Source organism: Malus sylvestris, chromosome 5 (assembly GCF_916048215.2).
Source record: "Malus sylvestris chromosome 5, drMalSylv7.2, whole genome shotgun sequence".
Taxonomy (NCBI): domain Eukaryota; kingdom Viridiplantae; phylum Streptophyta; class Magnoliopsida; order Rosales; family Rosaceae; genus Malus; species Malus sylvestris.
In genome coordinates this window covers 21,185,325-21,198,713 of record NC_062264.1, presented here as the reverse complement: position 1 = coordinate 21,198,713, position 13,389 = coordinate 21,185,325, and the positions used below count along the sequence as shown (strand labels likewise).

At 38.7% G+C, this 13,389-nt stretch overlaps 1 pseudogene; it reads left to right on the top strand.

The window, feature by feature from the left end:
• Positions 1–312: 312 nt before the first annotated feature.
• Positions 313–2,623, top strand: LOC126622639 (non-functional pseudokinase ZED1-like; annotated as a pseudogene).
• The last annotated feature ends 10,766 nt before the right edge of the window (positions 2,624–13,389 follow it).

Genomic DNA, 13,389 nt, shown 5'->3' with positions numbered 1-13,389 from the left:
GGTGAACCATTATAATCTTTTGTGTATGTGTGTATGTGTATACGTGTATGTGTGTGAATGGGTAGTACCAAGCTAGATCGCTCTCGGACTTTGACTCACTCAAAGTCCTAGTTGACTGTCTTAAAATGCACTTCACAAGGCTTATTTGCATATCCCATTTGCCTTGTGGGAGCAAAATGTGTAAAAATAAACATTTACGCGTCTTGAAACTATCTTTCTTCCCTTTATAGTCGAAAACATTTCTTTCATCTTTCTTAGCTAACTTCTTTGACTCTTCCTAAGCCATAAGTCACAGCATATGTTAGGGGCAAAATGTCCTCTTCAAAGCGGCCCATTTTTAGAAAGAAGGAAAGAGATATCGAGTCGTCATACTACAAGAATCTAAAAGAGTTATTAGAGGATTTCTAGATGGCCGATCAATTATGGTATCAAAGTACTACATTCGGAGCTGGTCAAATGAGGATAGGGATAGGTTTGTGTTATTCGTGACATTATCATTTCATTACAGATGTGCAACCATGATAATGTTTAGAAACTCTTGGGCTGAGGCTTAGAATTCCCCATACCAGTGCTGGTGCATGCATACGCAGCAAAAGGAGCTCTCAAACATGATGGAAGTTTAAGAGGGGATAATGAAGATCAAATCATACTACCATGGAACATTAGATTGCGTATTGCAAAGCAGCTTGCTAGTGCAGTTTCATATCTCCATATAGCTTTTGCCGAACCCATCATTCATAGGTATCTAAACCCCAGCTGCCTGTTCTTGGATGATGACTACATTTCCAAACTTTACAGCTTCTCGCACTCTACAACCATTCCTCCAACGGAATCGGATGTTGAAGATGCTGTGGGAGGGACACCAGGGTACCTTGACCCTGCCTACATGCGGCCTGGTCTCATTTCAGAAAAAAAATAAATAAAAAATAAAATAAAATAAACTGATGTTTACAGGTTTGGTGTTCTTTTAGTTGTATTCCTGACGGGACGAACACCTTGGGAAATTTGGCGGGTGGAAGGAATTGAAATAATTCCATATGCTCGTGGTTGTGATGGTCGAATTGGGGAAATTCTTGATCCGAGAATCTATGAGGAAGTGAGGGGAAACGAGTAAGTACAACAGCAGTCGCATGATTTCCTTGAACTGGCATTGTTATGCACTCGAGATGACATTGAAGGAAGGCCATACATGGTGGATGTGGCTAGAGAACTCATTCGAATTGAAGAATTTGTTTTGGCCAGCTACCTTCAATCCACTACATTTGTTATCATGGTTTAACGGCAATTCTAATGTTTGTAATCTGCTCGTTCTCTTGGTAGGCCTTTTGTCAACGGATCAACTATATTTGTCTCCACCATATATATTAATTATCACACCCCAAAGTCCAAACTCAAGGTTTGAGCCCAATCTTGCATAAGAAGCAGAGGTCATTGAGAGTTTTGTTATATTTTCTTGATAATTCCAAGATGGGAAAAAGATAGAAGTTTTCTGCGGTGTACAAATATTGTTAATCAGCACTTGCATGTTGAAGATAATGTGAAAGAACATACTGTACGCTGACCCTACTTACATGGAAACTGGGTACATTACAGAAAACTTGAGGTCTATTTTGTCCGGTTAATACTACTAACATTGTTATCCATCTCATTTGTTAACATCTGGGGGTATTGATTCAACCACGGAATCCCGTATCTGGCCTTGCATCGCTTTTGTCTTTGATGCAAAAAGCAAAAACGATGGCATCCAAAATTTTGTAAGTTCTGGTTTTCATCATTGCATTTGGCTTTCTTCGGTTCACACTTGGTGTTTAGTAAACAACAAAAGAAGGTAGTCAAATTAATGCATCAAAGCTTTTTTCGACAACATTCTGTAAAATTGTAATCAATCTCAGACAGAGGCTTGCTCCAAATTTCCATTTGTTTTTTATTCTACTCCAGAGCTCAACAGGGCAACCAACAACTTCGATCCTTTTTACAAAAGGATTTACTCTACGGCGTGCTTCAGGGTTTTCTAGACGATCAATCAAGTTATCATTAGGAAATTCATCACATTGTTATTGGGGTGCCAGGCACAGGCTTGCTTCTCTATGACGCATTGTGCCGGTTTTCGGGTGATAGGTGAATTTGGAGGTGGATTTTGAAGGTGAGATTGTAAGGCCGTTGATGTGTGTTGCCTTGCATGATGGATGAGTTTATCATGTATGTGATTTTGTCACAGCCTCATATTTTCTAGTTCCTTCTTTCTTGCTTTGCAAGTTATTAGTTGTCTTTGTCATGTGTATTTCTTCGGCCTGGCCCACCGCCAACTGCACCATGTAATTTCTTAGCAGGCCAGGCATCGTTGACTTTGCAAAGCATTACCAATAAACTTCCAATTCTTCAAAATTCTAGTCATCCGTCCGCAGATGAAAATGAAACTGCCGGAGTAGAAGCGCTGCTGATCTGCTTGCACAAGACATCCGACAGCGGACAGCTGGACAAATCGATCGATCTACTGAGTTGGTGCAGTCTGAATCTTATCATATGTTGAAACAATGCCATCAAAACTCCTGCATGTTGGAATATGATCATGATGATGTTGGCTTTACTATGTGTGTATTTGATATTTGGAGGTGCACCATAAGATTGGTGTACTGATATACACTTAACCAAAGGGTGTGATAAGAGGTATAACTTATCATAAGAGTTATACCCTTCTATAAGTGATATGTCTTATCGTGAAAGGATAAGACCATTCAGAGAAGTCTCACAACTCTATGGAAAGGGTGTGATGAAGTCTATAAAAGGAGGATTCATTCCTCTAGACAAATTATCAAATGTGAAACAAACTCTCTTCTTCCCTTTTTTTCTCCCTTGGCATTACCACATAGTAATCAATAGTCTAACAACATTAGAGTTTGATCCTGTGACAATCGTGCTAAATTCCATTAGTGGTATCGAGCATTGGTTCTCTGTTATCATACACGGAATCAGACAACGATCGACTGCAGACGATAGTCTCAGCGTTTTCGTTTGTTGGCTTCCGCTGGGGATCTAATTCAAATTGCAATTGGATTTATAGTTTTGTCTTTCATTCAAACAAGGAATACGAAACGTCGTCTTGATTATGTACTGAAGAGAGTTCTGTAACCAGACTTGAGAGGAATAGAAGTATTGTGTTTCTGCAAATCTGTATTCTCAGTTAACATAAACCATCAATTTCAACCACTAGAACTCCTCCAAGCGGTTATATTTAGTATATATAATATCTCAAATATCGCAAACATACATTTCATTCAAGAGGAATTGGAAACTGTGCACTGCAAATCAAATATAGAAAACACACATTTCATTTTCCAGATAGTAACTTCTTTTTGGGAAGTGTGTGCAGGACAAACGTGATCAACTTAGTTTAGTAAGTTTATTGTTTATTAAATCAAGTTTAGTAGTATATTATTCTGTTTCTATTTCCCTTATTGTTTGTAGTTGTTAGTATCATTAAATTTGTGAAATGGCTAGTAAGTTTGAATTGATCAGAATTGAGAGGCTCAATAATGTCAATCATCGTATATGGAAGAGAATGGTTGCTTATCTTCTTCCTCACGAGAAAATTCTGTATACAATTCAAGATGAGGCACCCATTGAGAACAGACAATAAGGTGCCTCATCTTGAATTATGTGCATTCGGATGTTTGGGGTGCCTTATTGGTACTGCCATCATGCAACTTCAAACGAACTGTACCAATCCCTTTTGTTGTGCAAGGATTGTCATCTCCCATGAACACAACGCCACCATCAAACTCTTTCAAGCTTGAAAACCAATCCTTGTGAGGAGTCATATGATGAGTACAACCCGTATCCAACACCCATTTAGTAGCACAATCAAAAGATGAGGAAGTGGTTAAAGCAAAATCAGAAAAATCTGTTTCAACCTCAGCAACATTAGCTTCAGAACTTTCTTTTCCTTTGGTCTTCAACTTAGGACAATCTTTCTTCCAATGACCCTTATTATGACGAAAGGCACATTCATCCCTTTCCAAAGGTTTTCTACCTTTAGAGTTTCCTCTAGGTCGAGACTGTGATTTTTTCCTACTAGAAGATGACCTCCTCTCCGATGATCTACCTCTAACAAATAAAGCTTCAGAGGTACTATCATGATTTTTATCTCTATGCCTCATTTCATAATTCATTAAGGCATTTGACACATCTTCAAATTTCACAGTTTCTTTACCATGCATAATAGTGGTAACAAAATGCTCATAAGAGTCCGGCAAGGAATTCAACAATATTAAGGCCTTATCTTCATCCTTAATATCCTCATCTAAATTTAACAAGTCGGCAATCAACTTATTAAAAGCATCAAGGTGTCTAATCATTTTTGTACCTTCTTTGAATTGAAAGCGGTATAGCTTTTTCTTCAAGTGTAGCCGGTTCTCTGCACTCTTCGTCATATACTTGTCTTACAATTTTTGCCACAACACACTTGCTACCGTCTCCCGCATCACAAAATACTTCTGAGTTTTTGCAAGGCACAACCGAATTGAAGAGCAAGCCCACAAATTTAATTTTTCCCATTCTGGCTTCGACATAGCTTCCGGCTTCTCTCCTAAAGCGGCAAGTAGATCTTGTTGAGCCAACACATCTTTGACCTCACATTGCCACATCCCGAAGTTGTTTGTGCCATCAAACTTTTCCACTTCAAACTTTGCATTTTGCACCGTAGTTCTTGCAAACCCGGAGCTGCTTCCAAAAGGATTCTCATCTTGCCCGTCTGACATCTTTGGCAACTAGACAGTACCCAAGAGCAACCAGTGCTCTGATACCAATTGTTGTGCTAAGATAGCACCAAACCCGTTGGAACCAACTCTTGATAACTCACAGGAAATATATCAAATGAAATGCAAGAACAAAATATTAAAGACACCAAGATTTTAACGAGGTTCCTCAACAGTCAGTGTAACTGGAGTACGTCCTCGAAGCAGTAGGAGCTCACCCAATAATCCACTATCAACCAAATGGGAGTTTACAAAGTGTTGGCAATCTCACAACCCAAATAACCCAATACACCCAATAATTCTCACACTCTAAAGAAACAAATAGAGAAAGAAATATCGTGATTAATTTCTTCTCTATACAAAGCTCAAAGCTATTACAACAATAACACTTTGATGGAGTGAGAACTATCCAATGAAAGGAACAACAACTCCTTCTCTCAAAATGGTACTGCAACAGTACCTTCTTTCTCTCCCTCTCTTCTCTTCGGCTCACCAATTTTCTGCTCACTTAAAAAAACAAAGGGCAGCAGCTTCCTTATCATAACATAGCCATTCATTCAAGTCACCCCGTGACTTCCCATGGACCAAGAAAACTTTAGACAAAGTGCTTTTCTTTTCCCCAAAACAAGGAAGAAACATCATAATGTTGTCCCTTTTTCTTTTCCTTTTTTTTTTTAATAGCCGAAAGTTGTTTGTTTGGCCATAATTCAACACAAACGTGATCAACTTAGTTTAGTAAGTTTATTGTTTATTAAATCAAGTTTAGTAGTATATTATTCTGTTTCTATTTCCCTTATTGTTTGTAGTTGTTAGTATCATTAAATTTGTGAAATGGCTAGTAAGTTTGAATCGATCAGAATTGAGAGGCTCAATAATGTCAATCATCGTATATGGAAGAGAAGGGTTGCTTATCTTCTTCCTCAAGAGAAAATTCTGTATACAATTCAAGATGAGGCACCCATTGAGGGTTCTCGTGCTTTTACAAAGTGGGAGAAGGATAATGAAATGGCTCGTGCCACAATTCTCAACCATATGGAAGATGAATTGATTCCTCTTTATGAGGGATATACAACTGCAAAGGAGATCATGGATATTCTTGAAGACAAGTACGGTCCCAAATCTCAAACTTATATTCAATTACTTCTTGAGAAGTACAACGGGACACGTATGTCTGAGAATGATAGCATGGTGGACCATATTGCCAAGATGGAGATTATGGCAAGAGATCTTTCTAATGTTGGCCATCCTATTTCTGATGAAATGCAAGTCTCTATACTTTTGAATAGTTTACCAAAGTCTTGGGATCATGTAGTAACTGCTTTGACATATGGTCAAAAGGAATTAACCATGACCACATTACCTGCGATGTTGGTTATAGAGGAAGTTAGAATGAATCGGAGGAAGGAAAATGACAAGATTAATAGAGATGGTTGTCTCCTACTAGCTGAAAGTTCACAAAGTATGCCACAAAAGAATAACAAAAGGAAAAACTCGAAAGAGTTTACACACAATAAGGGCAAAAAAAAAAAAAATAAATAAAATAATTGTGTTCCTTTGTGGTGAATTTGGACATTATAAGGTTAATTGTCCTAAACGAAGGAAGAACAATGATACGCCCAAGGAATTGATTCTTTGAATCTTTTCAAATATGATATATTTACTACATACTTTGAATATTGTATTTTTGTGTAAGGTGTAAGATTATATTATGTACACATTTTCTATCAATTAAAGTATTTATTTTATGTATAATGTTCAATTTAATATACAGTATAATTACTATGATACTAAGAATAATGTATCAAAGAAAACCCACGGAAGCACAAAGTTCCACTAGTAACCAAGAAATGGTTTAAAACCAAGACATTGTCAATGATCAAGTGGGAGAGAGATATAATCAATGATCATGACAATGATATGGCTAGTAATGTGCTACTAGGTTCTAATAGTAATAATTAGAATAGTGGGAGAAAAAGAAAAATGAAGTTGTCAACAAGATTCGAACGTCAATTAAAGTCTTCAATTTTGAATAGATTAATCAATCAGTGGGAGACCCAAACAAACTTCGTTATGGTTTATTTTATAATCAAAGAATATGATTATGTTTTTAATCAAGCACGTTGACAAGAAGTCAACATGTTTACCAAGAACTCAAGGTATGGAATTCATTGAATTAAGTAATATGTGTTTTTCTATTATAGTGCATTTTTGCAGGAAATTTTGACTAAAAATGTAATGGTCGCTTCTTGATTGATTAAGAAACAAAGTTGTGTTATAATATGGGCTGGTAAGTACTACAATATATGGTCAATGTTTATTGATATATATGGATTGTATTCCTAGGAATTATGTCAATGTGCTTTATGATAATAAGTCCACCATCTTCTAGGAATTGTTAGTTCCTAAGGAGAACACATTGATGCAAAGTATCACTATATGGAATTATAGTGGAGAGGGATGAAGAAAGAGTCGACTGCACACCCTTGGGTAAGATGGTGACTGATCCTATGACCAAAGGATTGCTCTGAAAGGTTATTCAGAGGAGTATGTGACTACAAATTGGAATCATCTAGATGTGTGGTCGGAGCATGTGGTATGGGCATCATTGGAGGGATTTCGGGGATGCCTAAAATGAACAATTTGATGCGACTCTATCTGATTGGTTGGTCAGATAAAAGATAGAGGAGCACTAGCGGGGTAACAGAGTTATAACAAATCTTCTTGTACGTAAAATCCGTTTATAGGCATCAAGTTTGAATTTGTATAACATCTTGGCACATAGTGTGTAAAGTCGTTGATAAGGTGTATCGATGAAAGCCTTTGGATTGGCTTAGGAGGAAGTACTTGATCGAAATTTCAATGCAGGTCAAGTTGGACTTGGCTAAAGTCACCATTAATACTACGTACGAATGGTATTTTCCTATTAAAGAGTAATGGTGCCATTTTACTTGAACGATACTAAAATGGAGTCACTGGTAAAAGCGCGGTCAGTAAAAGTGGTCAAAGCGTGCGCACGTATAAGCCAAACCACTGACTGATGACAATTTAAAAATGTTTGTAAACTACAGTTGGAAAGTCAAGAGTGATTAGGATTTGATACTCTGTAATGATATCCAATTCGTGTAGCCAACAAGATCTTACATCATCAAGATCAAGTGGGAGATGTTGGAATATGATCATGATGATGTTGGCTTTACTATGTGTGTATTTGATGTTTGGAGGTGCACCATAAGATTGGTGTACTGATATACACTTAACCAAAGGGTGTGATAAGAGGTATGACTTATCATAAGAGTTATACCCTTTTATAAGTGATATGTCTTATCATGAAAGGATAAGACCATTCAGAGAAATCTCACAACTCTATGGAAATGGTGTGATGAAGTCGATAAAAGGAGGATTCATTCCTCTAGACAAATTATCAAATGTGAAACAGACTCTCTTTTTCCCTTTGGTGTGCTACTTTTCTCCCTTGGCATTACCACGTAGTAATCAATAGTCTAACGACATTAGAGTTTGATCCTGTGACAATTGTGCTAAATTCCATCACTACAACTGTAAGTTATCAACATATTCAGATTTAATTCCTCTATTTTTGTTTATGGTCTAGGAAGTGCTATCGACCGTTATTTAAAGTCCTGAACTCAATCAAATTTTTCATGTGCTGAATCCGAATGTAATCTTTTCTCGAGAACATAAATCGTTGAACGAGAGATCTTCCAAAAGTATTTAGTACCACATAAATGGGGAAAAATTCATTCTCTAATTCGTTCTTGTTGTTCAGCCAAGTTTACGAGTATAAGATTTACCTATAAGGCAAGCATGGTATCAGAGCAGGTGTACCACACTAGATAATTATGAGATTTTTAACATTTCAACATTTTATTTTCATTGTTGACAATGGCAAGTAAGAAAGATATATATAGTTTCATGAATTTTTCGTGTTACATCGTGTATATATATTTGTGCCAGGTTCTCAAAGCTACCATTTTTTATAAAGAGGAAAGAGATATCTGTAGAGAAGTCAACGATATCATTCCTGATATCTTGGCTGAATTTAGGAAACAAATTTGTAATTGATTTGTATAAGTTTATTTTCCTGCTGCATACCTAGAGAGTAGGGTAGTTTACTTCTTAGTCAAGAATTCTTCTATGTATAAATCTCTTTGTATCAATAGAAGAAACTCACTTCCACAAAATATAATCTTGCTTTATTTTACATGGTATCAAGAGCTAGGTCAAAACCCTAGTTCTTGCCGCTGCCCTTTTTTTTTCCTTGCTATTTTTCAATAGCCTTCTTCCGTCAACCATCATGGCCACTGACGAACTTTCCAAAGATGCTGCAGCTAATGTCAAGACTGATGTTTCAAACCCTTTGTTCATCCATCGTTCAGATCACCCCTCTATGATGCTGGTTTCGAAGCCCATTAATGGGGACAATTACTCTACCTAGTCCCATGCAATGAGGATCTCCCTTAGTGCCAAAAACAAGCTAGGATTTGTTGATGGTACTGTCACACAGCCTTCCGAGAAGACCAAACCTGCCGACCATGCTACATGGCAGAGATGCAATGACATGATCGTTGCGTGGATCATTAACTCCATTGATTCAGAAATTTCTGATAGTATTCTTTACATGACTGATGCTCATGCAATTTGGGAGGAATTGCGAGAGCGTTATTCACAAAGCAATGCCCTTTGGATTTTCCAGTTAAAACAAGACATTGCTTCTCTTACTCAAGATCAACTCTATGTTGCTACGTACTACACAAAGCTGAAGAAATTGTGGGATGAGCTGGCGTCATACAGTGACTCAACTTCCTGCACGTATGGAGCGCAGAATGAAAGGAACAAATTAATGCAGTTTCTTATGAGCCTCAATGAGTCCTATAGTGCCATTCGAGGGCAAGTCTTGCTGATGAATCCTTTACCAACTGTTTGTCAGGCTCATGCTTCAATTTCCCAGGAAGAGAAGCAAAGATCTCTTACTGCCTCACGTGGAGTCACCGAGACAGTAATTATATCTGTTCGACAAGGTGGTTCATGATCATCTGGGTCTTCCAGTTGCAAGCCCTTACACTATACTCATTGTGATCATGACTATCACACCATTGATACTTGTTACCAGCTTCACAGATATCCACCGGGGCATCATCTTCACAAAGTCAAGCCTAAAAAAGCAAGCAAGCCTTCTAAAAAGGAAGGCAGTTATTCTTCGTATGCAAATCAAGTTTCAGAATAAGCCACTTTGGAAGAGATGAAATCAGTAATGTCTAGGTTATCTGACACCCAATTCCAGCAAAATTTCACATAAGGAATAATAAATGAGGTGATGTCTCCGTTCCTCCAAAAGCTAATGCCGCTACCATGATGAAAGGTTTGTCAAAATCTTCTTTGCCTTTATGTCGATGGATAATCGACAGTAGTGCAATAGACCATATAACCTCTCCACTAGATTTACTCACTGATGGTGTCCAAAACACCAATTTGACACCAGTTTTATTACCAAGTGGAGAGCAAGCTCGCATAGTCTCCACTAGGAATGTTCCTTTGAGTTCTACCTTTTTGTTGTGAGATGTATTGTGTGTGCCAACTTTCAAAGTAGATTTGATGTCTGTGAATCAAATTACAAGTGGATTGCATTGTTTTGGAACTTTTTTCCCCTCGTGGTGCATTATGCAGGACTTGACGACGAAGAAGGTAATTGGTTTGGGTAAGCAACAAGGAGGGCTCTATTATTTGGTGGCGTTGATTCCCACCACATCTGGCAGCTCACGCCGAGTCTACAACCTTGTTCTCTCCCCTACGGAGTTGTGGTATCGGCGTTTGGGTCATTTATCCTCTTCTAGGCTAGATTTCATGTTGAAGCACCTGTTGCATTTTCCTTTTAAATCAAATAATGCTTGTGATGTTTGTCCATTAGCCAAGCAAAGTCCTTTACCTTTTGGTGTCAGTTCCATTACTACTACAAAATCGTTTCATTTGATCCATTGTGATATTTGGGGTTCTTATAAAATTGCTTCAACTTCTGGAGCAAAATATTTCTTAACTATAGTAGATGATTACTCTCATTTCACATGGATTTTTCTTATGCAACACAAATAAAAAACATAACACATCTTTAAGAAATTTTTTCTCTTTTGTTCATACTCAGTTTAATACATCCATTCGCCAAATAAGAGTAGACAATGGTGGAGAATTTTTTTCCCTTCGTGGTTTCTTCCAAGATCATGAGGTCATTTATCAACACTGTTGTGTCTATACACCTCAACAAAATGGGGTAGTCGTGCGCAAGCATCATCACATCTCATTTTTGCGTTTCCAAGCTAGCCTTCCTCTTTTTTTTGGGGGGGTGAATGTGTACTTACGGCTGTCCATCTCATTAGTCGTCTTCCTACCTTAATCCTTTCCCATCATCCGCCTTTTGGATAGTTGTACTCAAAATCATCTTCTTTTTCCCACCTTAAAGTCTTCAGATGTCTTGCTTATGCAACCAACACACACCTCTCCCACAAATTTGCCCCTGAGCTCACAAATGTGTCTTCCTTAGGTATCCCGTTGGTCAAAAGGCGTACAAACTTTACAACCTTACCATTCATAAATTTTTTACTAGGCAGGATGTTGTTTTTCATGAACATATTTTTCCTTACCATTCTTCTCCATCCTCTACTTCACCTATCACTACACCACCACCTACATCCTCTCCTGACTTCCTTCTTTCTTTACCAAGTCCCTATTTGCCTGAACCTCTATCACCATTACTTCCATATATTACCTTACCATGCCCTTCTTCACCCTCACCTCATTCAACACCACCAGTGTCTAGGGAATCTCATACTGTTATTTTTTCACCCAAGTCTTTTACAAATTCTAATCTTCATCCTGATGCAGCCCCTTCCGAGTCCCTTTCTGCCTCATCCGTGCCTCTTACACCTCCTGAACCGGTGCTTCACCACTCTAGCCGTCACTCTTCTCTGCCTCCAAAGTTGCGAGACTACGAATGCCCTATTCTCAAGCTTACCTAACCAGATCATCTGTCGTCTTCGTCATCTAGTCCCACTATAAGTACACGTTATCCATTTGCTAATTATCTCGCTTATCATCGCTTATCACCTGCACAAAAATCTTTTCTTGCAACTATCACTCAATAGGTTGAACCCCATATTTATGCCAAGACTGCTGTTTCTCCCCATTGGCAGGCTGTCATGGCTTCCAAATTACAGGCTCTGGAAGCTAATCATACTTGGACTCTTACCCCCTCCTCGTTGACAAATCTCCCATTGGTTGTCGTTGGGTATACAAAATCAAGCTTTGTTCAGATGGCTCCATTGAGCGTTAGAAAGCTCGTTTGGTTGCCAAGGGCTACACACAGCTTAAAGGTATTGACCTTCATGATACTTTCTCTCCCACTGTTAAAATGATCATTGTTCACTGCCTCTTAGGTCTTGCTGCTTCCTGTCACTAGTCTCTCCATCAACTTGACGTCAACAATGCGTTTCTTCATGGTGACCTTCATGAAGAAATATATATGCTTCCTCTGCCGAGTCTCCGGCGACAGGTGGAGAATTTAGTATGTCGCCTTAACAAATCTTTATATGGACTAAAGCAAGCATCTCGTTAATGGTTTGCCAAGTTTTCCGAAGCTATTCAATCTGCTGGTTATGTCCAATCAAAGGTTGATTATTCTTTGTTCACACGGCAGGGAGGCAAGTTTTTTACAACGCTCTTGATTTATGTTGATGATATTTTGATCACTGGGAATGATCCTGATGCCATTAGTGCTCTCAAAACATTCCTTAATAGTCATTTCAAAATCAAAGATCTTGGTGACTTGAAATACTTTCTGGGCATCGAAGTGTCACGATTAAAGAATGGGATTTCTCAACGTAAGTATGCTTTAGAGATTTTGAAGGATGGTGGTCTCTTGGGAGCTCTACTAGATCTCACATCGCCCAGGGGTGAGTATCCTCTATGCCTTATATGTACATGCCCACCTTCATATAGCATGAGGCCTTTTAACAGCTCACTAGAACTCCGAAGTTAAGCGAGAAAGGGGCCAGAGCATTCCCAGGATGGGAGACCTACTGGGAAGTTCTGCTCACGTGAGGGGATGTGGTGGAGCCTTGTGTGACAATTTGGTATCAAAGCCAAACCCTGGTCAAAAGTGTGTCAACGAGGATGTCGGGCCCTTAAAGAGGGTGGATTGTTAGATCCCACATCGCCTAGGGGTGAGGATCCTCTATGCCTTATATGTACATGCTCACCTCCATATAGCACAAGGCATTTTAAGAGCTCACTGGCTTCGGGTTTCGTGGGAACTCCGAAGTTAAATGAGAAAGGGGCCAGAGCATTCCCATGATGGGTGACCCATTGGGAAGTTTTGCTCGCGTGAGTTCGTAAAAACAAAACTATAAGGGCGTGGTCAGGGTCCAAAGTGGACAATATAGTGCTACGGAGGAGGCAGGGCCCGGTATGTGGTGGAGCCCGGGTCGGGATGTGACAAGCTCGCCCAATTAAGTTTCCTATGGAACAAAATCTTAAGCTTTCAGACAATGGTAAGTTGCTTAAAGATCCAGCACATTATAGGAGGTTGGTGGGTCGATTGATCTATTTAACGATTACTAGGCCAGACATA